Source organism: Pungitius pungitius, chromosome 2, assembly GCF_949316345.1.
Source record: "Pungitius pungitius chromosome 2, fPunPun2.1, whole genome shotgun sequence".
Lineage (NCBI taxonomy): Eukaryota > Metazoa > Chordata > Actinopteri > Perciformes > Gasterosteidae > Pungitius > Pungitius pungitius.
Window position 1 is genome coordinate 2,995,405 of NC_084901.1, and position 25,155 is coordinate 3,020,559.

Sequence of the window (25,155 nt, forward strand, 5' to 3'; positions counted from 1 at the left end):
ATGCGTTTCAATGGACAGCTTTTAATTGAGACTGAATCTGGAGCTATAGCTCCAGGAGGTCGAGTGCGGAGGAGAGACGGAGGAGGTGTGTTCCCTTAAAATTAAGTTGGTGTTGCCTGTCCATCTGGACGAGAAGAGACAAACACACACACACACACACACACACACACATGCTAAGAGAGAGTATTTCCCCAGTAGATGTCAGTAAAACATTCACAGCCTCTGTTTCTTTCCCCTCGCAATCTTGGCTCTGTTTAAAATGTAAATATTGTCGGGTCACGCTAAGCCTTTAACACCAGCAGCCCTTTTCTCAAATGCAACCTCGTAATGAATAAGAAAGGAATTCTCCCTTCCATAACAGTGTTTAGAGGGACAAATCTCAATAAGTGCAGCTCGGCTTTGAAGAAGGGCTTTGGCAGCTGTCTTGGGAGTGGAGGGACAATGTATACAACGCGAGGAAGAGCAGGTCTCCATGTGATCTGATGATCAACAGGCTCCCCGCGGGGGCCGTGAATTGGGCGACGCCGAGGGGAGGAACAAATGGGACCTACGCGTTTCTCATTCTCTTAATTGCCTGGTTTTAATTGTTTCCATTTCGAATTAGTTTCAAGAAGTGTCTTTAATTACGTGGAACTGTTTGGTGATTTATTTTGTCTTGCTCCGAGATATTCAGAAACTCATTCCCCCCCCCCCCCCCCACACTGACGGATTTCCCCCCCCGGACATGAGAATGAACACTGACTTTGGAGACTTGTATTTTGGATATATTGTATTTACAGGCTCTATAGGAGAGGAGGATGCTACATGAAGATTTTTTTTTGGTCTTCTTACAGAATAGGCGCTGTCCTCGGTGCTGAAAGTAAAATCTGCCACTTTAAAAAAAAAAGATGGAAATCAGCCCCTTAGTTCCATTACTTTGCTGTTAAAATCTCGTTCTCTACCAGCAGGTAAAAATTATAATGAGTCCCAGTTAAATATCCTCACATTGAGTAAATGTGAAAAGAGTATCACTGCTTTAATTAATAGGCTAAATGCGTTCAATTCCTATGCAAATGACAGGGAGTTTAAATAATGCAATTCTAGGCTCCGGGCCATTTTATACTCAAAATCACACGTTGGTGGACAAACACGGGCTGGTTTCTGCTGCATTTAAAACGCAAATAACGACTGTCGTTATCGTCGAAGAAGTGCCAATCTATGTCTATCTTTCTTGCCCCCTCCCTGTCTCGTTCTCTCTCTCTCTCTCTCTCTCTCTCTCTCTCTCTCTCTCACACACACACACACACACACACACACTCAGTCACACACATATCGTCACACTTTTCCCCCCACCTTCCCACTCTCTCCCTTACAGCCGCGGCGCGTTTCGTCTCCAAAGTCTGTCTCCAGAAGCATGTCCTCAGACATGCAGCCACGGAGCGATGAAGCGGACCAAGAGACGCCACCAGCGTGACAGCGTGAAAGCAGGTGAGCCGATACCTGAGCGTTCTTATCCACCTCCTGTGTGAACTGTAACCTGTTTCTTGATTTAAACAAACAACCCCCCCCCCCCCCAAAAAAAAACAAAGGAATCGCTATTTTTCAAGGCGGTTTATTTTCGCTCTCCCACACCAAGACGTGTAAAGTGTTGGTTCGCGCAGTGGCTGTGAAAGAGGAGAAGTGGATTTGCTTCGGGCATCTGGCTCGACGGAGGGGAATCATTTTTGCAGACACATGTATCATGGTCACGCCGCGCGTAAAAAGGCTAAATGTGGACACTCTGTCTGTTCAGTAATATTAGTTGAGTTGTGTAACGATTGTGTAACTTTATTTTCACGAACATTGAAAACAACAAAGAAACCAGAGGTGACCGTAAAATAATCGGTGGCTGCGTATAATCAGTTGAAATGTCAGGTAAGCTCATATATACATGTATACACATATATGGTTATGGCGAAGCTTTGCACGAGCAGCGCAAGGACAGCCAAATGTTTTACGCATGATCCACGGCTGTCCGTGTGTGCCATATTGCGCATCTTGGAAGCAAAGGAAGTCAGAACTTTATTGCGGTTCATCTAGAAGGAATGGTCTCACTGTGAAATGACGTTAGTGATAGTGTCGTTAGATACAGTCTAGTTATCCAACCAAATAAATTGGTGACCATGCGCTCATAAAATATCTGGTGCACGAGCGCTGTCAACCCTCCTTTCTCAGGATTGTTCACAACATATTTGCTGCCAGTGTTTGCTTTCCATGATTTATCTGAAATGAAACCCCAGTCTGCGCGCGCTCATGCCACTCTATTGCGCGCTGGATAAAAGCCTCCTCCGTGTCATCTCATTCCCGCCTCCATAAAGGAGCGCGTTTCTCCGCAGATTTCCTCTTTTGATTTTCCATCTTTGCTGCAAAAAAGTCTAATCCTCCACCCCGCTGAGATTTAGACTGCTCGCTTGTCTACTCCACTGGACTTCAATGTGTTTGCACAGCGGATGGAAAAACGCGTGTTTTGCATGCTCTGATTCACGCGTGTTCACGTCAATTAAAAAAACCCAGATGATGTGCATTGAGATCGACGGATGTAATCAGAGCGGATTTCGCGTCCTTATTGCGCAGAGGCGCAACTCGACGCGGTGAGGTTTGGCTCAGATAGTGTGATTTGGGGTTTTACGCGCAGAGCGGATCTTCGAGAATCACGCTGGGAGCTTGTTGCCCGTCCTCTGCTGGAGAACTCGACGTTCAAACGATGAAGCTGTGGTTCATCGCGCTCCTTCGGGCTGCGCCTCTTATTTTTTTTTGAACCGTGGTGAAAATGAACTCCGATCGGTAGACGTCTGTGCGGATGAAAGGCGCGGAGTGTGGGTCTCTAGTCCTCCTGTCGTCTGGCTGGATTAACCAGTGCAGTGGGACGAAGAGCTGCTCGTGATGGATGGAGGTGGGTGCTAGTTTTGGATAATTTACTTCACTCTGACATCAAAGTCTGCGTCAGAAGAGCTGGTGGAACTAGCGTGAAAAGTGATTTTCCCTTTTTACCTGAGAAGGAAAATGAAACCACTGGTGGTTATTCGGTGTTCTCTAACATCTACATCTACAGCTTGTTGCCCTGTGATTTATTTTTTATTTTTGATAAGCTTTAAAAAGCTCCAATTCATTTGAGAGTCATATTTAGAGTGTAATATTGTCTCCCAGGGGTTTGAAGGGGGGTGTTTCCAACAGGATCCTAAACGATGCTGCAGATACAGTTCACCTGCAGCACCAACCTGTGCAGAAATGTGAGTCTCATTTGGTTGAGCAGAGTGCGGGTGAGTGCTGCCTCTCGGCTCTGGTGAAGGTCTCCGGCTGTGATGGGGGGGGGATGAATCCATTAAGAAGTTCCTATCACTTCAACGCTCGGTTGTCTTTTGAGGCAACAAGTGAAGGGTTTAGTGAAGGTTCCGTAATGTTTGTGCGCAGAGTAATGCTTGTTTGCTCATCTGCACAAATTAATCCTAATCTAAATTCTGTAATCACAAGAGTAAACAATGTCAAACTGAGCTGCTGTAGCTGAAGAGTACAAATAAAACATATTTGAGTGACTTGTTCCAGACTTCTCTGAGGTGGATACTCGATCGTGACCGGCTCCCATCTGCTCCACCACTTGACAACCGTTTGACAATGTTTTTTAACATGTCAAACCCACAAAAAAAAAAACCCACAAAGGCTTGATGACAATCACTAAAACAAAAGGACCAGAACCATTTCATTACCACGGAATGGTCCTTTCAACGTTATCACATTATAATCATACTATCGATTAAAGAAAATAGTATTATCGAGTGAAACAATCAATTTTCTATGTTAGGCACATTTGGCCTTCATTTGTATCATTTAATGTTTGAGACACATTTCAGTGCACTTTCACATCATTTAGCATCCAACAAACAAGACGTTTTGAAGACTTGTTGCTTCCACGTTTCATCCCCTTTTGACGATGGAACCTCGATGGATGATCGATGCACTATGGCTGACTGGGGGGGGGGGGGGAGGGCTTTCCTTCTTATTGACTAACTTTATTGGTATTGCATCGTGACGGACTCTGCATCGCGGTGTCACTGTGCTCGACTGTGACAGCGACAGACGGCGTGCATCGCTTTGCGTATCGCCTGCGTGATTCTATCAAGTCGCCCAATGCTTGAGTGACAGCAGAGTGACGCGTCTCAGGGGAATATCATCTGTCGTCTGACTTCCCGCGTTTTGAGAACCAACCAAGCCAAATGATGCACATCACCTCTGGTGGAAACCAGACACCCGATTGAGTGCTGTTTTCATTTTCATGCAAATCAACACTGTGTTTTTTATTATAGCTAAATGTGAATAGACACACACACACACACACACACACAATGGGGTAAACGTGTTCACACTTAGAAGCAGAGAGGAGGCGGCTCATGCCAACGCTGCTACCTACAATGAACGCAAACTTATTTCTCAATCTGTTTTTTGGCAGCCGCCGCCGCCGCCGTGGAAGAGCGTTTGAGTCAAGGTTTGCTTTGTGTTAGTTAAAGTTAAATTCAGCCCGCAGGGTGCCTCGATCCGTGGACACGAGCTTCTCGGGCTGCACATTAGCCGGAGCCGTGGAGCTGGCACGCATAGAAAGGAATCTCTAATTACCACGCTCTCAACCCGCAGTCGCCTCTGTCTGTTTTGCACTGAGCTCCTGCTCCAATCGCTGTCCTTTTTTTTTGTGTGTCCATCATTACACACACACACACACGCACACGTTATTTATTTCATACGCAATTAAAAAGCGTTACCTCTGCGCCGCGCCAGCGGCCCGAAGCCGGGGAGTCCGACCGCGTGGGTGTCGGAGGAAGGTGTAATGTAGCAGAAACAAAAGATTGGCTCCGCTGATGTGTAGACGTTTTGTGGGTGAGATGAAAAAGAGATTCTATAACGAGGGGGGGGGGAAGGTTTTATGTAACAGGCAACACGCAGCGTCCAATTGTTGGTGCAGATGGTTGGATGGAGGTCGGGCCCGGGGGAACACTGATGGCGTACTGTACGCTTTCATCAGCCCAGCGTAAAGTGTGTCGGGAGCATGCGTGATTTCCACGGAGGCCGAGTGGCGGGGGGGGGGGGGGGGGGAACAAACGGCTAGCGCGTGTAGCCGCTAGCTGCGCCGCTCATCGTCGCGACGCCGAGTGATTGCGGAAAGGGGGGGCCTTCACGATATGAAGTGCCACTAAAACCACCACCACAAGACGCGCCCTTGATTAGAAAGGAAAGGGAGATGCTTCCTTGAGGGCATTATCTAGCAGACGGTGAAGAGTGAGACAAAACAAAGCCTGTGTAATTGCATTTGTAGCAAAAGAGACGCGGAATCAATGGACTGAGCACTACTTACAGCGTCGTGTTTCATCAACATACAAATAGATGCAGTGACCCTGCAGTGGCTCGTCGAATATGTTCCCTTCGATCATCGCAGGGCGCTCCGTGAAGTCTGTGGTCCGTTTGATGTCTGAATGCATGTGAACACCTGAATGCTGATGCACACAGCAACAGCACTGGGGGCCGCGTTTGTCTGCAGATTGGATGCTTTCGCCGTGTTTGGGCAGCATCAGATATTGGGATGTATTGGGATTTCAACAAGATAGAAATAGAAACCTTGAGTTGAGTCATTTTGGTCGTTGCCATGTTGTTCTTTCGGCACCATGTTGTGATTTGATGTGACCCAAAAGGGTGGAAACGCTTGCAAGATGTTTATGAGCAGCCAAAAATGTTACAATTATCTTTCATGAATAACCTGTACGGTTATTTAGGACCGAAACTCGTCGTGGTGACACTGAATTGCAATTACAGTTTCAATGAACCTTTCCTTACATCTCAGAGGCAAAGAATAGCACAGAATGAGCTGCATCTCCATCATTGTGGCGACTGAGTCGTTTTTTTTGTGTTAATCAAGGCTGCAAATCCTCCTTGGGAACAACTTGAAGTGCGAGATACTCCATTCATCCCAGCCGTGTTTGTCTCTGCTCAACGCCGACATGGCAGAACTATTCATTTCATGTCATTGGTAAAAATCTGAACAGCAGCCCAGTTCGAAGCAGCTGCTGCAGCAGTTCTGCCCTCAGTATCTCCGGAGATCCCTTTGAATGTTCTCTGCTTTGCAAAAAAAAAGCCTCAGGTGTTCCTCAGTCTCGCTCATCCAGCAATAATTCAAGGCAGCCATTCTCTTCTCTTAATTACTCAGTTTCTCGGGGTAATTAGGGCAAGTAACTCCGAGCCCTGGCTGCGCCGCGATGGCCCGGCGCCCCGTGGAAAAACTCATCGGGCCCTCGGTGAAGGAGAGATATCAAGACACGACGGAAGAAGATGTGGGTTAATATGCGAACGGAACCCAGAGTTTCTAAAGTCCGTGGTGTTGTCGACTAAAAGGAAAGAAAAGCACGAAGGTTATGAGAATACCGCTGACGTCGAATTTTATTTCCTCCTTCGCTGCGGGGGGGGGGGCGCGCCGGGCTGTGGTGTAACAACTTGTTTGTGAATGGAAACCAGCGTGACAGGGTGCCCCTCGTATCTGACGGTGCTTGCTGCAGATGCTGCTTGCGTGGGCGTATTTGAAGTAGCCCTGTGCGACTTTTTTTTTCTTTCTTCTTCCTGCTGGCGGGCCACGAGCACTAACAAGCAATTAGCCAACAGGAAGGGCGGTTTGGTTTTTTTTTTTTTTCGGGGACAAAGCGTACAAATCTCTCTTTTTTTTTTCTTCTTTTTTTTGTTTCGACTGGAGCTTTGGCTCGTTCTGTGAAGCAAAAGACGCTGATACGAAAGCAGGTCAATAGCAGCAAAAGCAGAGGAGAACATTTACCTGAGGCGCGGGGTGTACGGCACGCGCATGACCTGCGATATCCCAATTAGACCTGTTTTTTTTGTAGATTTAATGCAGATTAGACTGCGGCGTCCTGTGTCGTTATTAAACGTAGCGAGGCATCAATCCGAGTGCAAATAAACGAGCTTCTGAGCAGCTGACGTCTACTCGAATAGACAAACTGAAAGTACTGCTGTCCTAACCGGAGGCCTGCCCGCATGAACAGGGAGGGGGGGCAATGGAAGCGCGCTGCACCCGACGTCACTAATGAATCACTGGCCCCCTTGCACTCGCATTCTGCTGTACAGTCTGGAGGCGGTTTGCTGTTCTGCTGGTCGGTACGACACCAAATTAGTTTAACAAATACTGGATGGCCTGCAAGATGCTTTGAATGGGAGGGGGTGGGGGTGGGGGGGATGGGGGTTCAAAGTGTGGTTTCGGACATTCTTGCCCTCCTCGGGGGGAGAATTTGAATTTAACGTTTTTTGCTCCATCACGTATAATGTAACGCTGGTTGCATGGAGGAAGGACTCACTGCAGGGAGCCATGTCCAGTGGACCTTCAGGGTCCAGTTTGTTTGATTAGTGTGAAAACTGCACCCGTTTGGGAAAAGTCATCCATGTTTCTTATTATCATCACCATAGGCCCAATAATGTTTACTGCCGGCAGTCTTCGTATTGATCTTCTCTGTCTGAATTTACAATAGTCACAACCAAAAGATGTAGCCGATTGGGGAATGTTTGACACTGAATCAACTCATTTCTATGCTTTTAGCCGCTAAGCATTTTAAAACCCCCCTTTTTAAAAGCACACGGTAGCTTCTGTCATCTTAGGATGCTGGATTATCACATCAAATACACGTTGAGAAACAAGATTCATGGTTGTTGAATCCTCTAGATCTAGTCTAGATAATTCTTTCCAAAACGTTTTCCCTGTGCTTCCCTAAGAATCTGACCAGCACAGGTCCATTGAACCGACCCCTCGCATCAGTGACAGTTTCCACTCAAATTAAACGCGTCTCCTCATTGAGGCACAGGTATGAGACTCAATTCCTTTTCACTCCAATAAAGCAAGGTCATAAAATCGCAACAACTCTGACCTTCTCTTTATTGCCACAGTTATGAAAGATGGGAAAACATTTTGCTGAAGTAGCCCGAGGGTCACAAACTGTATTCAATGCACAGGTAAGAGAGAAAAATGCGACCGGTTACACCCGTTTGTTTCTTTTCTTCATTTTTACCATTCTAAGCTACACCAAGAACGCTCAAAATCCAGATTGGAGCAGCCAGCTGAGTTCATGCAAAGCTCCAGACTGTGTGCACAGTCAACAGATCAACACAGGCCAGCCTGGGATGTTGTGGATCACATCAAAAGGTAAACAGAGTCTAAAGAGGCGCCGACATTATGAACTCCAGTGACAATCAACGTCTGGTGTGTTTTTTTTCTTCTGTGGTTCAGCCCCAGGCCTCAGGTATCATCCTGTGTGTCTTTAATGTAAACTGCAGTGTCCTTTTATGTGGTCAGTCGGTTCAATTTATTGGCTCCGTCCACTCTTGTCTTTTAAAAAACAAACGTGAGACAAAACCCAGATAAAGGCAGTAAAGACCCCTCTGTGGTCTGATGACATTTAGTGAATGTCTGCTTTCTTTTTACCCCCCAAAAAAGATAACTTGTCTTGTTCGGGCTGTGCCTCGAGGGGGGGGGGGCGTACAAAGAAGAAACCACTGGAGTGTGTCGACATACACACACTATTATTCTAAGATTTACAAGAAACGGGGTCAGGAGGTACTTTCCAAGCGTAAACATGACCGGCTTATTTAAGAAAGAAAACGTGTGCTCGTGCGGAAATGACCGAGTCGTCCGAGTCCTGGACGTCTCACTTTCTCCTCCCGGGGGGGCGGACACTCCACTCCACTCCACTCCCCCGAAGTCTGGCCTGACATTCTCAAAGAAGATCCCCGAAGGTCCGTGTAACCCGTTCCAGGTGAACGGTTTGACATTTCAAAAGAAATGCCAGCGAGAGGGAACGTGGGCACCACTAGGTTGGCTTCTCCTATATATTTTCCCCGGGAAAAAAGCCACATCAACCCTCCCCACCCCTCCCCCCCCCAACCCCCCCCACCCAGACGAGCAGCAGACTCTCCGTGTCGGAGCACGAAGCCCCGGCCTGAAATGCTGTTATTTGACTTGACAGGAACACGACAGGCAACAGAGTCCAGAGAATACACGGTGTCAGTGGAAGGCAAACGGACTGCGGGATGGACCCCCTCCTCCCCCCCCCGAGTTGTGATGGCCGCTGAGGCACCGCCGCACGGGTTAAATGACCACAGCGGCCCGACAGATTAATTAAGCCCACCATCTTGTCAGGTATCGCATTCGTCGGGAATTAATCCGACGGGAATGGGATACCCATTTCTCCTCTCGGAGTTAATTGCAAATAATGGTGTCACTTTTCATGGCGCCGCCCCCACCCCCCCACTCCCTCCCCTTGAGAGGAGCTTGTCCAATTATCTGTTGGCTTGTGATTTATTTGGTCACTTCTCTCCTGCTCTCCGTCCCAATGCCAGCATCCTTCATTCACACACCCTGAGTTGCTCTCCCCGTCGTTTCGCTTACCCTCGCTCCTCTCGTCTTCACATCTCCCCTTCTCGCTGCCGTGTTTGCTCCCTCCCTCTCTCTCTCTCTCCAGAGCAGTAATGGTCTGTTTCACCAACGCCGCTTGCTCAATAATGAAGCCGGCGCCCTAGAAAGCCAATGTTAATGTTGACTCTGGGATCTCATTCTGCTCCGAGACACACAGCACTGACAAAACGAATGCGCCGGCTCGAGCCCCGACGACCGGATCCGAGCCCGTTCCTCAGAGACGGGGGAAGATTACACGTGTCCGTAGGATAAAAACGCAAACCGTCAGGAGAGCTGTCCCCCACCCCCCCCCTGACGTGTTGTTCCATCCACCTGGTTGTCAACAGCGCCTGACGAGCTGTCTGCCACGCTGACCTCCCCCCCCGGCCTCTTCGGGAAACCATCTGACAGGTGGAGATGCGTTTGGGCGACCCCTGGCTGACGCACGTGCGTGCAGTGGGGGGGGTGGAGGGGGAGTTTCCTCGGTCTAGAGTCGCCCCACGTTTCTCCTGTCGGTCCGTCAGTCTGGTGGATCCCGTCGGGCAGCCATGCGTGGCTCCTCCTCCATCACGAAGATTGTCTCTGTCTGCTGTCTGCCCCCCACCGACCCCCCACGGGGCTCCATCTGTAATCTGTTTGAGTACAAACAATGCAAACAATATCAGGCCTATGCTTGGGTTCCACCAAATGTGAGCCTGCACATTCTGCACGTAGAAACAACAGCGGGCGTCCAAAGACCAGGACAGGAACCCCCCCCCCGAAGTGGAGATTTTATACGAGGCGCCAAATACATCTGCACAATTTGTTGAGAGAGAGATTGCCATCGACAGAGAGCGGAGGCATCACTCAAACCCCTAGGGGGGGGGTGGTAAGAATGCCCCCGCTTCCTCCAAGTAAAAGCTGTCACTTTGCTTACTGCGGAGAACGTGACCGAGCGGCGTCCCGTCGGCTGCTTGCGCCTCTTCCGCCGCCTCCCTCGATTCTGCCGATTGATGGATTGAGCCGCCCCCGAACCCCCGCGTTTTTTTTTTTCATTGGCCCCCGTGACCGTCCCCCGGGGGGGGGGGGGGGGAGGAGGGGGGCCCGAAATACACGACCCGAAACCTGCCCGTCGGCGACTGAAGTTATGACATCATGATGGTCCTCGTGAGGCGCCGCCATTGTTTTCGAAATGAAGGCACATCAATTTCATGGGCTCCACTGCCCACGGGATGATTTGTGGTTGCTATTATCCTCGGAAATCGTTCCGGAAAATGGCTGCAGTGTGAAGACAGGAATTGGAGATGGGGGGGGGGGGGGGGTGCTGGAAATGGCTCATTGATTGTGTATGTAACCAGCAGGAGCAGGGTCAGTGTACGGAAAATGTCAAATTTCCAAGACAGGAGTTCCGAATTTTCTTTTGGGAAACACGGAGGCGCCTCATAAATGTGACATGCAGGAAAGACGCAAAGAGGACGAGGAGGAAGAGTGAGAGCAAGAAAAGGAGGGAAAAGAGTGACCGTCGACCCATTTACAAAATCAGCATGCAGGCGCCATCCTTTTTTCTTTTTCTTTTTTTTTTTTTCATTTTCATTTCCGACCTTCACTAATTCATTATAAAAACCATTTGAGAGCCGGAACGCTCCGTCTGTTGCCACCTGAATCTCCGAGATAGAAAGGGCTGACTGTTTGACACAATAATTCCAAAACTTGACCGCGCGCAACGACGCATTTAGTTTGGTAATTCACTTCACTGCCGACTTCTAAAGGCCCGATGAGAAAAATGCTCATTAAAATCGCGTCCTCCGTCCGGCAAGTTGAACCCAAACTCTCTCCGTTCCCCTTAAAAGCTCGAAGTCTTCGGCAGCAACACACAAAGAAATGTGCGTCCGACGTGTGGTCCCACGTTGTGGTTGTCGGCGGGGTGCAGAAGGTGTGGGGGGAGGGGCGGAGCCTCTCACTCTGCACACCTGCACTGAAGGGCTTCCACTCACAGATAAAACACACACACACACACACAGCTTCTCTTTTTATTTCTTTAAATAATCGATTCCAAAAGGAAGCACTACGTATTCATTCGAGAGCAGACTGCTGGATGAAACCTCCCCCCCGGGGGGGGGGGGGAGGGGGGATTAAGGAGATGAACAAAGTTTCATTTCAACAAAGACAAATGTTTCCTTATTTTATTCGTTGTTGAATTTGCGCAACGCACATGTGCAGCCTGGAGGCTCGGTTCATAATTATGAGGCAAAATTGTCTGCAAATGGGAGAAATTGTTCTATGTCAGACACTGGAGCAGCTTTGTTGCTCACAAAAGTGAGACTCTCAAGTATAGACAAGAAAACCAGAAGGCATTCGGTCCACATTGAAGTCCACACTGGCCGTCGATCCCTGATAAGGGATTTATTCATGTGTTCGATTTAAAAAGTTCATATTTCCTCTTAATGCTCCAATAGGTATCAAAGAGCAGTGGAAATGTTCCCCTCAATTGCTTCGAAACCCAGAAAATCTCCCGCAAATGAACGGCAGCATGTTCAAGGAGGATATTCAACTTACCAAAGAGATTTGACACCAGGGGGGGGGGGTGGGGGGGAGCAAATCGTTTAGTCTGCTTCGTCTTCATTTCTCTGCTTCCTTTCGCCTTCATTTCTGTAAAGATATCTCCCTCCTGTTCATCCATTCAAGTAAGTCTCCTTTAATAAAAACTTCACCATTTCATATCTGACCTTGAAAAGAACCCAAACCAACCGGCTCCAACCCGAGCCGTAATGTGATTCTTTTTAATCCTTGACCGGATCTCTCAGAGGCGACGTCTTTGATTAAAAATCACGCTTTGTGTGAAGGGAATTTTCATCTCGTCTCCTTCTGAGGGCTCCTTTGCATTGTTTGACTGGCTTTGGGATTTTTTGTGTTATTAGATTGTGAATAAGACAGAAAGAGAGAGGTGGGCCGTTCTTTTTCACGCCTTCGCAACATCACCACGGCTGACACCCCTCCGTGCCGGGAAGACAGCCGCCTCCCCCCCGGGGCCATACCCCCCCCCCCCCCCCCAACGAACGAGGAAGCAGAGACGAGGACACGTTGTTTACATAGTCCCGTCTGGGTGTTTACTCAAGTCGTGCTCAGCTCTGAAACCTCGCCCTTTTTCTTGCTTTGTTCTGAGCATGACCAAGAAAGGGAGGAGAAGAAGACCAACAGCAGAGTTTCAGTCGCACGGATGTCGAGGAGAGGCTGAAAGAGCTGGTCGATGCGGAGGTGGTCGACTAAATCGGGTTTTTCCGTTTTTCTGATCCATTCAAAAGCTCTTGACTTTTTTTCTCACTTACTTGAATCTCAAGTTAATACTTTTTCAGCCTGCAGATGCATTGCAACAGACACACAGACCAAAGGCTGAAGAAAACAGAGTCATGTTTTTTCTGGCAATATCTGGTCTTTTATTTTCCCTTCAGTCACAGGCGACACACAATAAACAAGAAAATGAAAAAAAAAAAACATCCATTCAGAAAGAAAAGTCAACAAGAGAAAAGTGTTGTTGAGTCAAAGAGGCTTCTCAGTGACTCTCTGAAGCTGAAGCCTCGACCTCATAACAGATTCATCACGATCCAATGGAACGGGCACATGCGTCATGCTGTGTCTTTCAACACACCCATTCTCATGATATTGTTGTCTCATATACATTTGAACTACTTTAAATTATTGTCTTTCACTTTGTAGTCAAAAAAACGGGATTCAATGCATCAATTTAATGACCTTTTTTGTGCAATCAACTAAAGTTTGTTCATCTTCTATTCACGACGAAGTTTAGATGTTCTCAACAAACTTGCTCTATCAAATAATTAATAAGTTATCATTCATCAGTTAATGGACTCTATTATGACTTTGGGACTCGAGACTCGGTCCCACCTCTGATAAAAGGTCACGCTGGCTTCTGCAAATGCCTCAAAACGCAGTGCTTAAGTACAGTTTACAGATTCTTGATTGGCGGTTTGCTTGATTAGCACCTGGTTAACAACGGCCCCCCCCCAAGGTCAAACACGTCCACAAATAGCTGTCTTTGTTTGGCGTGTTTGCCTTCAACCTGAGGCTAAACGCACAGGTGCAGAAACCTCCCACTCACTGAAAGCCGGTGGAGACACTGATTGAATAAACTCGTCCCTGCGCTGCGTTTTACCGACTTTTCATTTTGGACGCCATCGCAAAAAAAACCCGAGCGAGCGGATCCCGTCGTACGTATCGGCGCTCCGCAGGTTCTATGGAGATGCGAGGGAGGGGAGGGGGGGGGGGGGGGTCGGCTGGGAGACGGATGCGTCGGCCTGTAAGTGGGCTGGCAGCCGGCCTCCGAGACGGTTACATAATCCAGGCTTTTTTTTTCTTCTTCTTCTTCATCCAGACAGATGACGAAGACACGGCGTAGACGTCCAATGAGATCTGTGACCGTAGTTCAGCCCCCCCCCTCACCTTCCCAGCACGGTGCTGACATCGCAATAAAGCGGCGGCCCACACTTTAAAGGGGGAGGCCGACAGGGGAAACTGCATTAGGGCCCCCTCCCTTCGGAGTGTTTAGAAATGGAAACACGGAAAGGCTCGTTTCGGCTTGGCTTTGCTCGCCGGTCCTCGTTGAGATGAAGGAGTCACGTGACACAGAGGGGTGTTGTGAGGTGAAGTGAATTATCAGTGATTAGGGCTGTATTGTTGTCTGGAGGTGAGGCAGAGTTAGAAAATGGCTCTTTTGAGTCTCCATATTAACAAAGAAAATCAGCGAATCCCCACAAATAAGAAGCATTTTTTGCTTCAAAAATGACTGATGTTGTCAATCAGTGATGCAGATCAACACATCTGATCAAATATAACAGCCGTGCTGAAACTGAAGGTCTTGGATCTCTTTCACGCGAAGGTACTCTGTATTCTGTGCCCGTATTGCTTGGTTTCTGATTGCAATTATCAACGTGGAGGGTTTAAATTCGCATGAAGCCGATGTCTGTGAGCAGGAGAGAAGCCGGTTGGGACCAGACAAGACGAGCCGATTCAGGGGGCCAGTTTTTTTCTTTTTTTTTTAATTTTTTTAGGCCATCCTCGGATTTGTCTCATGCTCGTTTAGCGCTCGCTGTGCCAAAATGCGCCTGCATGAATACGTGCACGGGAGCACCAAGCAGCAGGGGTGCATTTCACCATTCGCTACCGTTTAGAGGATTACATGGTTACTTCTACTCCTTTTTACTCGCTTGAATTTAGCCGTTATTGTAAATACACCTTCAAAAGAGAAGTGTATCTTGTGAGGCTTTTGACCTAATTAAGAGGATTGGCATCCTCTCACTTTGAGCTGCGGTGGTCGCTAGTCGCTCAATCCAAAACTCCTCTCCATTTTGTTTGCCAAAAGTGTGATTAAGCGTCTCCGGGTAACGGACCGAAAACGAGCGGGCGGCACGAGCGGCTTTTTAGAAAGGGTCCATTTTGGAAGCACAGCGGTTAATTTTTCCCGCAGACGCCACGTCGTTATTACTCACCAATGCTAATGCACAATCAATCAATCACATCTCTCGCCCAGTGCGTTTCACACCATTCCACCCCCACATGCAGCCAATCTCCTGAACATTAACTGAAATATGCTCGTCAGGCCGCCATCAAAAAAAAAAAAACCCGCACTGTTTAGAGATTACGCTCCGAAACCGTTAAGTCCCCATTCAAAAGGCCTGAGTACTGCTCGGATCCAGGAGATACGATCGGGCCGACCGTCCGGGTGTGTGTGTCCGGGTTTGTTTTAGCGGTTTAATGAGGTGTAAATGTGATTTGTGATGCGATAGTTATCGGATTGCAGGTGTGACAAGACAAGACGTGTTGAGGCCAGAATCCAATAGCACGCACAATCGCACCTGAATACATTGATGGGTGCCTGTATCTCTACAGGGGGATGACAGCTCAGCTCAGTGTGGGTCCTTGGAGAGCGGCGAAGGAACGCGGCCACTCTTCTCCGCCGTATCTGCGTCGTCTGTGTGTGTGTGTGGGTGTGTGTGTGTGTTTTTGTGCGCGTTTATTTCCGACTTCTCGGACTCGCTCGTCGGAGGAGTTTGACAGCCCTCGGGCGATATTTTAAGCCCACATCGTCATCTGATGAATACTTTTCCTCATCTTGTAATATGTGCAGAAACGCCGGAGGGGGGGGCCTTGGAACTCCTCTCCCCGACCCTTGTGTTTCTGCGATGTCTGATCAGACAAACGTTTTACCCCCCCCCCCCCCCCCCCACCATTAGCATAATACATGTATCGGAGGAGCAGACACAAAGGTTATTAGGCCGGTTCTCACCACGGGGGAAATCACTTTGGACAATGCCTCACACTGCGATGCGTCACACCTCAACGCGTCCCAAAACCTCGGGCTTCTCCAAACCCCTTCTCCCCCCCCCCCCCCCTCCTCCCCCTGGTGGAGGCCCGCTAGTGTTTGCATTCTGGCCATCGGCCGCTCCCTCCAGCGGCGCGTTGAAAAAACAGTTATTAGCGTGCGGGGCCTGGGTTAAGAGATATCTGAACTGCCTCAGCTCCAGCAAGGTGCTCCGGTGGACATTTGCATTTCAACATGAGGTGTGCCTGCTCCTGGAAATATGACTGAGTGCTGCAGCACTCTTGGATAATGGTCTCAGGCGGCAGGGGGGGGGGGGCTATTGTGTATGTGTGTATTGGGAGGTTGAGGACCGTAATTTGCATAGTGTGGACTCAAGCTTCAATCATCTCCATGTAGGAAACGCATTGGGACTGATGGATCCTCTGACCAGTGGCCACATGGGTGGAGCACGTGCTGTTAAAAAGCGTCCCGTTTCCGTGGCATTGGGTTGTCCTTCATGTCACATTCCCACAAGAAAAATGATGTGTTTTCGCAAACAAAAATATCCCCATCATTCCCAAACCTTCAAAGGAACGCCTTGACTGCAAAACCCCGTGAACACTACTTGTTGCTGTTTGTAAGGAGTGGCTTCCTGTGGGAGCTTGAGGAATGATTTGTTCTTCTTCTCTCTTTGTTTTTTTTTTTATTTATTTTTTAACAGTGGCCATGGCTGTTAACCACGAAGGTGGCGCCAGACGCGCCCGTCGCTTCCTCCCGTCAAAGAGAGCCTCTCCGGTGCTTCAGTGAGCGCACACACCACCCTCCCAGCATGCCACCCAAGTGTGAGGAGGCCCGACGGACTGCCTAACACCTGCTGTAAGTGCTCACACACCCCCCCCCCCGACGCGGGCAAGAGATGGCTGTTTGGTGTCTACAGGTCACCCCCCCCCCCCCAAGCCCAACATTGTCGATTGCGTCGTTGCCATCAACGTAACGCACATCTTGTGTATTGTTGTGTTCTCTTTAAAGTGACGGTAAACTACGATCTCCTCAGGTAAGTTTTCATTCAGATGCATTGTGGGTCCATCAGTCTCTTTTTATTCAAAAGGTGCAAAGCACGTGAATCCTTCTCTGAAATACTTTCCCGTGACTTGTTTTGTGCCACGAGATCAGGCGACACACTGTCATGCCAGACTATCTCTGCAGACAAATAGGACGTTGTGTATATCAAAGGGCCAGCACTTATCAACTACCTCACTTCACTGAGTGCGCATGGATATCATCAGTGGACAAGTCATGTGCACACACACACACACAAACACACACAACACTTTCCCTCTTCATAGCGAGGCCGTCCAGAACCATCTGAAATGGAGAGATTGAGTTGTGCGTCTACTCTTCTTTTTTTTTCTTTTCTTCTTCTTAGTGTGCAACCGTCAAAGGACTGTCGGGTCAGTTCTGTGTCGAGCCACACTCCCCCGCTGGCCCGCTACACGTTCCTGACTTGTTTTACCCGTATACGTATGCACCTTCGGTGCCAAACATCATCCATTAGCTGCAACCGGGGGGGGGGGGAGACTGAGCGGAATCCCCAGGGCGATTAATGCAATCATTTGCAGGGCCAGATGCACACGTCAAAAAACCCTCTCCCCCGGGCTCGTTGAATTTTTTAGTTGGACTAATTTACAGGTTTTTATGGATCGGAGCATTGAGTATGGGGACAACACGTCTACAGTGGAAAAGCTTCTTTTCTGTTCTTCTAATCGCATTGTGATACTAATCGAGTTGCTATTTGGCGATTTGATTGAATTACACTCAGCTCTCCACGAGAGTCGCCGCTTTGAGTGAAATTTGTCTCAATTTAAATTTGTGCGATTCAAGCGCGCCTTTCGGGAACTTGAAAATGTCTCAGACAATTCAATTTCTACACATGCAAGTATTTTCATGCCCCCCCCTCCCCTTCTTGTGCAGAGTGATCCGTCTTTGCCAGTGCATTTAAAACATTCAATTACTCCGTAGTTTTTTTGTTGTTGTTGTTGCTGTTTTCAGATGTTTTTTAGCCTCCAGTCCAGATATTGAGTGAAATGTTGATCCGTGTGCCGAGGAGAAGAGATGATGGGGCGTGGGGGGTCGCGGTGGGGGGGGGGGGGGCTGGTATTCAGAGACATTCGGTCGGTGGGGAAGCTGTATTGATCGCACCTGAAGTGACACCATTGAGGAGGCGCTCTTTGACACGTTATCCCTACAAATGCGGCCCGGAGAAGCCGAGCCGATGGACTCCTGGGGGGCCCCCCCCCCCGAGTCCCACGAATCAGTCGGCCCAGCTGTACTGCTTGAGAAATAAGTCGCTGCGTGGATGTGGGGACTGACGGCCTGTTTGATTTGAGATGAAACACCATGGTCAGAAAACGGGCCTCGTGCACATTCCAGAAACTGAATTAAACAAAAAGGGGATCAAAAACCAAATCAAAGGGATTCGGTTGGGCGTAATTCAGCGGCTAGGCGTGAAGCCGATATCGCCTCCCGCCCCCTCCGACGATCATCCATCAGGTGAAATTGCTTTCTTCAAAACATTAGGCTGTCAGCGAAAAAGTAACAAATGTAGCCATGCAGAGCAACACATGATTACAGCGTAATAACGGCCCCCCCGGGGTCGGTGGATCGTGACCTCAGTCGAAGACGAAGCATCGGGGGTGGAGAGGGAAGGCCTCGTTCCCCCCCCGCGGGTGCCTTCTGTCATGTGCCCCACGCTTTCTGTTACAATCCTCATCTAACTGAAGATGCGAACGCCATTTTGAACCGTAATGTTGTAAAGTCTTTTGAAAAAAAAAAAACCCAGATTGCGTCGATTTATCCGGCGGGTCGATCTGACCTCTGCTCAGCGGAATGATCGGCCAACAGTTCGCGGCTCTCATTCGAGCTCCGCGTTCGCTCTGATTAGTGTTGTGAAAATCCATCACTACCATCTTTCAGGAAAATTGCACGGAGGGGGGGGGGGTTTCCACAGGTCCAATCGAGACGTGGAGTGAGAACGGCAATTAGGATCCGCGGCGAAGCAAACGCGATAAAGGAAAAGCCAGGATGAATATTTGGAGTTTGATGAAAGTGAAAGCACATAATAAATAAGTTTTAAAAAAAACAGGTCGGAGCAATGAAACGGTGGTGGAGGGAAAATAGTTCGACATGCTTCAGTGATCTCAGTTTCCTCCGTCCCGCGTTGTCGCCCGTAGGTCCATGTTCCACGTGCCGCATGAGCAATTACCCGTGAAAACCCCAAGAGAGAAAGCTGGCCGCGAGAGATTAACATGCACTAAACGATAAGCACCTGCCTGATGGAGAAGCTGCACACGGAAAGACAAACGCTCAACGTATAGCAAAATCGTTTTTCCCGTAATTAAGCGCAGTGCTTTATCTGTATTGGGGCTTTGTTTAATTATCTCTTTTTGTATTAAAGTCGTTTAATCAAACCACTTTTTCTTTTTGTTTTTGCCGTCACCTCGCGCCGTGGCGGCATTGTTCCTCGCAGGGAGGGACTCAAAGGAGGCTTTAACGACGGAGCGCAGGGAATCCAGAATCCAGAAGGAGACGTCTTCTGTTTGGGAGGGAGGTCCGTGCACTGGCTCTTTCTTTAACTGTTTCAATTTTTTTTCAATTACAGTCATTTCAAATAACGGTGGTTGATTTCGGTCTAAATGGAGGAAGAAGTGAAATGTGCAGAAAGCTGCACATTGTTTGATTGCACTTTGTCTTCTAAAAAGTCCTTCACCCCGAAGACCAGGGCTCAGCTTATGCCTACTGTTGGCAGCGGGATTGAAGCAAGTGGCCGAGAGGCATGTTCCTACTTGATAAGTGAGATGTGACAGCCGACTCGGCTCAGCCTCGGGGGGGGGGCGGGCAGGGGAGGGGGGCTCTGCCTGTATAAACTAATAACGCAATGATGTGCAAATATATTCTGTTATCTTTGTCCTGCGTACAATTCAATCATTGGTATTTACTACCTACATTTTTCTTTCGGCTCCTCATCCAAAAAAACGCGGGAGGCAATCGGGAATTATTTATGTGCATGCATAAAAGTCTTTAATATCGGTACGAGTTCCCCGGTGATATATCTCAGTCATGTTAGGGTTTTTGAACCATCTGGGAATCGAGTCGAGCAGACGTTCCTGTGTGCGGACGGAGGCTCGTGTCCTGTCGCACGTCGACTCGCTCCACAATTAGGGGAATGTGAGTGACTCCGAGGTAGGGCCAGGAATAGCTGCCCCCCCCCGCCCCCCTCCCCCCGAGGCGCCGCTCGCTTCCCGACCCTCCGCTCCTCCCAGTTTGCATTGCCACAGAATCGGGGGGGGGGGGGGAAGACGCGGGGTCCTGGCAACCCGACCAATTAAGGCCACGTATCTTTCAAACGAGGGGCGATTTAATCAAAGCCGTGAGAATAATGAGCCAAAGTAAACAGCAATTACTGGATCCAAGTCATTGATTCTAAGCAAGGGAATATCTCCAAACATTTGGCGGTACATGGTGTCCAGTATTGGTCAGTTATTCACGTTCAATAGAAGAGGCACATAAGAGCGAAAGGTCAAATACAGCAGGTTTACAACACGGGTCAACAGCAATGAAAAGGGATTGTGTTCATGTGAATGTAAACTTAAAAATTGGAAGCATCCAATGTCAGACCAAATATTTGAAAAGCTTTTGTTCTGGCAAGGTGCCGGGTTTGTACAATGTCCCCTAAACATCCACACACTTACTTACACGCCCATGCTCAGTATGCGAAACAATAAATCTCACTCAGTGTTGGCACGAAACATAAATCACGGAGGTGCATAATCATTGAATATCTACATAATTCCTGTGTGGCCTCAATATTTAGACCTCCTATTATCTTAAACCCCGCTCCTCCGTCTTCGTCTCACATGTAATTATGAAATTGAGTCGAGACAGGTCTTTTCTGGCGGGATCGAGACAATACACCAACATCTATTTCGTCTGGCTACGAGTAAACAATCCAGCTCCCCAAAACAAAAGGATGTTTGTACCTAGATGCTGTAAAAGCATCAGTTACATCACGACTGCAGCGTATTTTCCACTGAGGGAAGAGCAAAGGACGCCACTGACTGGCTTTCGCCGGAGCGAACGTGCCCGTCCATTTTTCCAAACTGTGTTTCCCACCAGGGCCCCTTTTAAATGGCTCCGTATATATAACAAATCATCTGATGCATCGGGATAACGCAGCCCGAGGACCTCAAGTGGAATCCTTTTCAAACGCTAATGCGACAGCCGCTGAACTGCGGTCAAAAAGCTGCAGCCTGCGATGGCTCTCTGGGGGACAAAGTGCTCGAGTCCCTGCGCAGATCTGCACAGAACGCTGACACTTTTTACTGAAATTCAATACGTCAAACACCGCACATCTTTGACTTGTTGTCGAGAGAAGGGGGGTGGGGGTGGGGGGGGGCGTTCCACGCATCGACGTTTGAGGAGTGCTCCTTTGCATCAATCCATGTGTTATGGTGTATGTTCCTCGTTTTGTTGTCCACCTGGTAGAAGTCTCGCCAATGAGACTACTCTGAATACTCTGAAATGGTGCCCACCAAAGCTCTGCACGAGGGGACACGCGATTGTCTGCGGTGGTGGTGGTGGGGGGGGGGGGGGGGGGGGGTCGTAAACGGCGGATGGTCGTTGGCGCATTAGCAGTGGGGATACAGCCGCTCACATCGTTACGGCTCATCACTGCTGTTATCATTAGAATATATGGTCCCGTTAAAGCCACGCGCTTCATAACGCGGTACGTTATCCTGGCAGCCGGTGCCGAGAGAGAGAACCACGCGTGTGGAAAAAGGTGGAAAGTTCGATGTCGAAAAGGGGTTCGGAACGTCGGTAAATTAAACGCCGCGCCGTAAAAGTTTTTAGTGTCAAGTCGTCGCTCACAGCCGGCAGCGCTCACACTGAAGACTGCAAGGATTGTGTCCTCCAGAACTGGCTTCTCCATAAAGAATGAAGATTAATGGACTCGTCGTATATATATGAACCGTATATTAACTGCCGTACCACCGGGATCCTTCCCTAACCTCAAAGAAATATATTTTCCAAAATGTTGGCATTGGGGCATTTAAATGCTGATTTTGATTTTAGATACAGAGTTACAAGGAGAGCACAGTTGTTGGTTAGTTTGGCCGAAGGTATCCCCTCCATCGGGTTTCTGATCAAGGGGTCATTGTGATAGTGTAATAAAAATGATATTTGGTAAGACAATAAAAGCCATTTCCATTATGAAACTGCTGCTAGCGTCACATAAGGCCTGATTATGTGAGCTATGTCATCTACAGCTGAGATGCATTTACTATTAAGGGTTAAGTTTAAAAGTACAAACGCAATCCTTTAAGTGGAACTTTTGGACTTTTGCACTACGGTGATTCATTGAATAGTTTAGGTTAAGTTTAACCACCCTGCATTGACCTCGAGTAATAGAGGGAGGCACAGAGTACAGCCAACGGCATCTCCACCACACCCATTCCCTGACTTTTAGAGAGGGAACGAAGAGATGTGTTCCAGGGTCACAGCCCCCCCCCCCCGCTATTTCACACCCGGATAATCGTCCAACTGAAAAATTGAAGTCCTCCAAAAACTTTTCACAATCAACCACCAGCAGTTGAAAGTTCCCTCTGAGGCTGAATAAAACGGACGGACCTTCCCGGTCCAGACAGAAACTCAGGCTTCCCACAGCGGATCAACGTGTCGCCATGAATGCGAGCCCCGTGGAGAGTTCCAGCCATCTGCGCCATGTCCAAGGCGTTCAATATACTGTGCGACAACCCTCCCGTCCTGTGAAGGTTTTTAATTCAGCACATCAGCAGCACTCGGGTCACTTCTAAAAGCACGGAGCGAGCGGCCAGTCGCACAGAAGAAGATGGCTCCCCTTCTTGCCGCATTTCCGCAGCACGCGGAGGCGCGTTTCTCTCTCTCTCCGCCCTCGAAGGGCACTTTTGTGCAGCACATTTGCGAGAATGGAACTAGAATGAAGTGGCTGAAGCACCAGAGTGTTGACACGGGGGGCTTTTTGCATTCTCAAGTCTAAGGGGCTCCGCACTTTCCACGTGTTTTTTTTTTTTCCAACATGGCTCCAGCACCACCCGCCAGCTGTCAAATATTGGCGCGCAGCACCAAGAAGGAGTCGTAGTCTGCGGCCAGCGATCCTCAGCACGGGGACAATGACCAGATTTGGGCCGGGAGACAGGCGGAACATGCCTGGGGTCCTCCCGAATGCGAGGCGTCCGCTTTTGATTAATGCCCCGACATCACTGCGCTTTCAACTCTGGCAGCCTGATAAACTGAGAGAAAAAAATGGCTGATGGATGGCCACTTTCCTTTGAGGTGAAGCTCGGAAAGCGGGAGCTGTTAATGACGTTGATAGACCTTGCGTGCATCTGAGTTTGGGACTTGGTCAACTGTTGGTCAACTGCGACGAGATGGCGGTGGGCCCAAGTGACGGATGCGTCGATTCGTCGAGGAACAGATGCACGAGATCGCTCAATTCAAGCCTTCTTTTAACATTTCAGGTGTCGTTTCTCATTCAACTTGGCATGAAGACACGTGGACGTAACAACTGCTGACATTTGTAACGAATTTGTAAAAAAACCTTCAGAGGGATGACGGGTCGGAAGCGTCCTCAATGCACTGGCTTTGCGCTCACGTGGCGCCTGGGAGGAAAAATCTGTCGCATTTCATCAGAGAATTATCGTTTCCTTTTAGCGTTGGAATAAACAACTAACCAGCACCTCCGGGGGTGGGGGTGGGGGGGGGGGCGGTTCCGTTCTCTCCGCGCTACAGTCAACCTCGAGAGGCCGTAACATACCCTTTCATTCACCCTAAGGGCATGCCAGTTAGGAACATTTACAATGTCTGCCATTGATTTGATGTGATTCCCCGGTGCAGCTGGGTAAATTAAATGTCAAGACAGCCGGAGGGGGGAGGGGGGGGGGGGAGGGGGGGAGAGAGGATACCGGTGAAGTCGACTGTCGTGTCTGGTGAGACGGGACTTCACTCAAACTGTCTGTACTCGCCGCCGCCGCCGCTTGGCGACTGACTGTTGTTTCGTAACCACGAGGAGAAGAGAAATAAACTTGTGCACTTGAGTGATTTTTAAGTGTTGGAAAAAGGCAACAAAAAAAAGCGGGTTTACGGCCAGAAAACACGGTTCCAAGCTGATTTTGAGGTTCGTGCCAGTTTAAAAAAAAAAAAAGGGACTTCCAGGCAGGATGGAACACAGACGGCATTGCAAGGCGTGTTTCAATTTCCCGGAACAGGGGGTTGGGAGGGGGGGTTGGAGGGTGGGTGGGGGGGGGGGGGGGGGGGTCTGCGTCGTGAAACGTCATCCATCAAATTAGGCGGCACTCCAGCAGCCGGCGTGCTGGGAGCCCGGCGGAGGGCACACTTTGCACGGCTCGCTGGAGTTCACCTTTTCCCTAATCTCTGTCACACACCTTTCTCATCTCCTCCCTGTAATTACGGGCTGCATTCAGCAGCGGCGGTTGATTGGCGGCCCGGGTAATCGTATTAAGAGATCCCTCCGCTGAATGCGAGCAACGGGAACATTGTTCGGGGGGGGACTTTTTCTCAGGTGATTAGACTGGCAACGCGCCAGACATGACTCTATTCCGCCGCTCTTTTTTTTTTTGTTGCTCTTTCTTCGTCGTGAATGTCGGTTCACCTTGATCTCGGGTCTCGGGTTGTTGTTGGCTCGCGACCCATTTTTACAGACGTTTTGGCTGAGCACAACTTCTGTCCTTTGTTTAGTTTGCTTTTATTCTTCCCGGCCCGTTATCCTCGTCACGGCCAGAACAAACGGAGAAGGGCGACTGACATTTAAATGTGAAACAATCCCAATATTGCATTTGGATATTGAGAAGATGGCTTCCGACACCGCGATGGCCACAGAGAAATATTTTAGTCCCATCAAACCAAAGTCTATATGCGGGCTGGATTCACTTCTGGGACCGGCGATGCCTGATCGGTGGTGGAGGCGAAAATGCAAGGCATCAACAATTGGAATTGGTTCAAGGAACGTGTTCAGAAAGATTTAGCAGTGGATACGAGGAGCTGCGACCGCTCGGTGTTGACATGAAAGAGCGGGAAAGGTATAGACGCACCCTTTGTCCCATTCATCTCGGGCTGCTGTTTCTTCTTTTACTCATAAAGGTGTGATCTCCAAGTGGTTAATATTAGAGCAGCACCGAGGCTTTGAGTTCCATTATCAGGTTTGATCAAGAACAAGAACAGCTTAAACATATAATATTTAACCATAACTTTAAACCAAACCCTTGGCAGAACCATCAAATACTTGGGTTAGGGTTAAAATATGCACTTCTGAACTTGGGGCAATTACATCGGTGAAATCTGGGTTGAGGAGGAGCATCTCGGGACG

General features: G+C 48.8%; 1 protein-coding gene across 2 annotated transcripts in view; it reads left to right on the top strand.

The window, feature by feature from the left end:
* Positions 1-1,280: 1,280 nt before the first annotated feature.
* chrm2a (cholinergic receptor, muscarinic 2a) overlaps positions 1,281-25,155 on the top strand; it is a 39,484-nt gene continuing 15,609 nt past the window's right edge. The window contains exons 1-2 of one of the 2 annotated variants that reach the window (XM_037460256.2): positions 1,284-1,467; positions 16,459-16,613. The gene's annotated coding sequence lies outside the window, so the exon portion shown is untranslated. Of the gene's footprint in view, positions 1,468-16,458; positions 16,614-25,155 lie in introns of both variants that reach the window. The other variant, XM_062559657.1, reaches the window with a different exon arrangement.